At 46.4% G+C, this 4,824-nt stretch overlaps 1 pseudogene; it reads right to left on the reverse strand.

Moving 5' to 3' along the window:
* Positions 1–615: 615 nt before the first annotated feature.
* Positions 616–2,564, reverse strand: LOC114637523 (annotated as a pseudogene).
* Between the last annotated feature and the right edge of the window lie 2,260 nt (positions 2,565–4,824).

The following is a 4,824-nucleotide window of genomic DNA, read 5'->3' on the forward strand; positions in this document are numbered from 1 at the left end:
TCATTTGGGAGACAAATAACATTATCCATTCTGTGCAGATGAGGAAACAGATGCACTGAGAACCTCTTGACCAAGTTATAGACAAAATTACGCCAGATAAAGAATGCATTATAGATAGAAAAAAATCCATAAATATTAGTCATCATTTTAATAAGTTATATCCACATTGGTAAAAGAAAAGAAATGGGTAAAAAAAGAAAATGCATACACAAGTATGTGGATGGTGTTATTTCTTCAGTTTAGAAAGTTTTTTGTTGGTGGTGGTGGTGTATCTTAAATTAGATATAAGATACAGGTCTCTATAGTTAAAATTGTTCCCAGAAAAACTTCCTGGGCAAGCAACTTAGACAGTCACACAAAGGGCCATGTTCTTAGAAAATTATTTTTTTAAAGAGGCCCCATGCTTTCATTTTGCTCTGAATTTCACAAGTTATGTAATCAGTCACGATTGCTACTGTGACCATGCCCAATAAATGAAGTTTTATTTCTCTCACTCTTGCTTTCAAACTTGCGCTGGATGATATGATTTGATTGATACACAAATTTTTTTTCTCAAAACATATATTTACCTCTCCACTCAGTACGCCTTTAAGCACCTTTGCCAAAACCTCCCAGAAATGTGTAGTTCACCCACCCGGCATCTCAGGCCCTCCCTAGCCCTTGGTGACAAGGCCCTTCACAGCTTGCACAATGGCGTCCTTGTCAATACCAAACATCTTCAGCAGCTCTGCTGGCTTCCCACTTCGCAGTACTTGGCTGACAGTCAGGCGAGTGACCGTGACTCCAGGTTCGCCCACTACAGCAGCCGACACGGCTTCACCTGTGCCACCTTCATAGTAATGGTCCTCCACAGTGAGGATCCTGCCTTTGGTTGCTCGGGCAGAGTCAAGAATGAGCTTTTTGTTCAGGGGCTTGATGGTGAAGGGGTCCAGCACACGGATGCTGATCTTCTCTTTCTTCAGCATCTCTGCAGCAGCCAAGGCCTCATGCAGAGTTACACCAGCCCCATCACTGTCACCTGGTCATCCTTGCTCTTCAGGACCACCTTGGCTTGGCCAACCTGGAAATCCTCGTTGTTGCTATAGTAATGGCACTTTCTGGGCAGCTGGTCCAAATGAAGCAGATGCCCTTTGTATTGGCTGCTAATTCCACTGCCTTCTCTGTTGCAATGCCATCACTTGGGTAAAAGACGGTAGATATAGGGACTGACCGAAACATGGCCATGTCTTCCAGGGCCATCTGAGAGGGCCCATCTTCCTCAATGGACACGCCACAGTGGAACCCACAGAGGTTGATGTTACTCTCGGAGATGGCGGCCATGCGAATCTGGTCGAAGGTCCGGGTGAAGAAGGCTGCGAAAGTGCTGCAAGAAGGGCACTGTCCTGTTACGTGTGGCACAGTCCACAGCAATGCTCACCATGTTTTGCTCAGCAATGTAGCACTCAATGAAACAGTCTGGGTGCTCCTTTTTGAAGAGCTCCGAGAAGGTGGAATTTTTGGTGTCTCCATCCAGGGCGATGATGCGGTCACTGGCGTGGCCCAGCTTGGCGAGAGCCAGTCCATAGGCCTTCCGGGTGGCTATCTTGTCCCCCACTTTGTAGCTGGGTGGGATAGGCATTCGGATGTTGGCAATGTCTACTGAAGGGGCATCCTCCTGAGGGGGAGTGGCCAGAATCTTCTTTTTGCTCTGAACCTGGCTGTAAATCTCCTGGATAATCTGCTCAGCCATGTTTTTGGGGAGGGGCTTCCTGTGCCATGCCTCCTTGTCTTCAATCCCTGTGATCCCTCGGCCCTTGAAGGTCTTGGCGATGATGGCTGTTGGTTGGTGCTTGGCCTGACCAAAGGCCTTGCACAGCTCCTCCACGCTGTGTCCACCCACGATGATGGTGTGCCAACCAAAGGCCTCACAGCGCTTCTGGTAGATGTCCACCTGGTGCTGCAGTGGGGCTGTGTCACTCTGGCCCAGACGGTTGATGTCAAAAATAGCAATGAGGTTGTCTAGCTTATAAATTCCAGCAAAGGCCATGACCTCCCAGACGGAGCCCTGGGACACCTCCCCGTCTTCCAGCATGCAATAGACTCAGTAGCTGGCTTTGTCGAAGTATTTGCCTGTGTATGCCATCCCACAAGCAGCTCCCAGGCCCTGGCCCAGGGAGCCAGTGGCCACATCGGTGAAGGCTTGTTTCGGGACAGGATGCCCATCCAAGTCAGAGCTGATCTTCTTCAGATTCAGCAGTTCTGCCTCGGGCAGGAAGCCAGCTTCAGCCCAGACTGCATATAAGATGGGAGCTGCATGGCCCTTGGAAAGCACAAAGCGATCGTTGTGAGGGTTTCGGGGATCCAGGGCCTTGTACCACATGATGTGGAAAAACAGGACAGCCATGATCTCGGCAGCGCTGCAGCATGATGTAGGGTGTCCTGAGCCTGTTGCGGTGGTGGCCTGGATGGAGCTGATGCGCAGGCGATTGGCTGTGTCCTTCAGGGCCTGGAGCTTCTGCTGATCTGGCTTGTGGTAACTTTCCATGGCGCGGTCGGGCGAGGACGAGAACGCTGAGGACAGAGACACAGAGCCAGCGGTGGTGCAGGAAGCGACCCACAGTGACCTGATACACAAATTTTTGTTACAAAAAAATGGATGTTGTCATTTAAGCTGTAACTATTATAAAATCAAGGATTTAAACTGGCATCTTTCTATATGAACATACAAGAAAATAGACTCATTTAATCCCCAGCTAGCTGCTTGCATCTAGGAACGAGACGGTTGTCATGGGGATGCATAATAGCATATTTATTTGGATTGAACATGAAGTCAAAGTCAGACTTTTTCTGACAAAAAAAAAAAAAAGAAGTTGATTTGGCTGATTGGGTTGACAGTGAATGGTGGCTTCCCTCATTAGACAAGATAAACACATGCCTTCACTTGCCCAGGCCAGTTGTCCTGGCATAATTAGTAGCCCATCCTCATTCAGTTGTGTGGTAGATGATTTCCATACACTGAGTTCGAATGACTAGAGGGTTTTAACTGCCCCCTAAATGTACATTATAAAGGTATATTATCAAAAACCTTATTATTAACAGAGTTGATTTGAAGGTTTTTAACCATCCATAAGTATATCAAGCTGAACAGGAACTTCTTAAGAGACAACCAATCACAAAACGCAGAGTCTGTGATGAGTCTTAATAAAGTATTTCTACAAAACTCAGAGAAATTTAAAACTAGAAAACAAATCTATCAGCATGTCACATTTTTTATTTGTTTTCACCAAATAAAAGAAGAACCTAGTCAGCTTAGAGAGATAACTTCTATGGCAGAGAATCTGTGGTTGGAGGCAGGTAACTTGAAAAGAATCAAGCAAATGTGTTTGTACAAAATTTTCTCTGTCTAGAAATATAACTCAGTAACACAGTGCTTGCAAGAAAAAACTTTTATCTGATCCTTTCTACTTATTTGTATATATACAGTTTCTCAGAAGCTACATTTTAAAAGAGAGACACAGAGACAGAACTGTTGCTGGACCCAACTCATTCTTACACTGAGGACTATGACTTTATTTTTTTTATCAAACCTTATTTTTAATGATGGTTCTTAAATGCTTTAACCTTCATTGTAGCCCACCACCCACCAGAGGTAGTGGAAAAGAAAGGATACGGGAAAGTGGTCCTGTTTAAAAAGATTCTTTGGAAAAATATCATCCTGAGTGAGAAAACCCAATCACAAAAGAACACACATGGTTTGCACTCACTGATAATTGGATATTATCCCAGAAGCTTGAAATACCCAAGATTCAACTCACAGACCACATGAAGCTCATGAAGAAGGAAGACCAAGTGTGGATGCTTCAGTCCTTCTTAGAAGGAGTAACAAAATACTCAAGGGAGAGATTTGGAAACAAAGTGTGGGAAAGGAACTGAAGGAGGGGCCATCCGGAGACTGCTCCACCTGGGTGTCCATCCCATGTGCAGTCACCAAAGGTAGATGCTGATGTGGAAGTCAGGAAGTGAATGCTGACAGGAGCCTGATATAGCTGTCTCCTTAGAGGTCTGCCAGAGCCTGACATATTCTGAAGCAGATGCTCACAGCTAACCATTGAACTGATCAAGGGATTCCCAATGGAGGAGTTAGAGAGAAGACTGAAGGAGCTGAAAGGGTTTGAGGTCCCATGGGGAGAGCAACAATACTAACCAACCAGAGCTCCCAAGGTCTAAACCACCAGCCTGGGAGCACACAGGAAGGGACCCATGGCTCCAGTTGTATGTGTAGGGGAGGATGGCCTTGTCAGGCGTAGGTGGAAGAGGAGATCCTTGGTCCTGTGAAGACTGGATGCCCCAGTGTGGGGGAATTCAAGGGTGGAGAGGTGTGAGTGGGTGCATGGGTGGGGGCACATCCTCATAGACGCAGGAGGAGGAAGGATGGGTTAGGGGGTTCCTGGTTGTGGGGTAAGGGGATAACATCTGAAATGTAAATAAAATATCCAATAAAAAAAGAAAGAAAGAACAAGAAAAAAAAAGAAAGGTTCTTTGGAGCAACTCCCACCTGTGTTTTCTCGAAATCAGCAGTTCAGTTCACAGGTTAACAGGTAGAGGCAGCTCGAACCACTCACAATCACCTCAGGGATACACCAGCAGTTCAGCTGGGTAGAGTCGGGTTAACAACAGCAGTGACATGATCCAGCAGAGACAGCCAGGCCTCAGCCCAGCTAAAGGGGCCAACAGGAACACCAGGAGAAGTTCTCATCTATGCCTCTCTCAGGGAAGCGAAGATAAGTGAAGACAAGAGACACACAAGTGTTGCACAATTAGTGTACCAACAAGCCAGGCCCTGTC

The sequence above is a fragment of the Grammomys surdaster genome, unplaced genomic scaffold (genome assembly GCF_004785775.1).
Source record: "Grammomys surdaster isolate TR1022 unplaced genomic scaffold, NIH_TR_1.0 125341, whole genome shotgun sequence".
In the NCBI taxonomy this organism is placed as follows: domain Eukaryota; kingdom Metazoa; phylum Chordata; class Mammalia; order Rodentia; family Muridae; genus Grammomys; species Grammomys surdaster.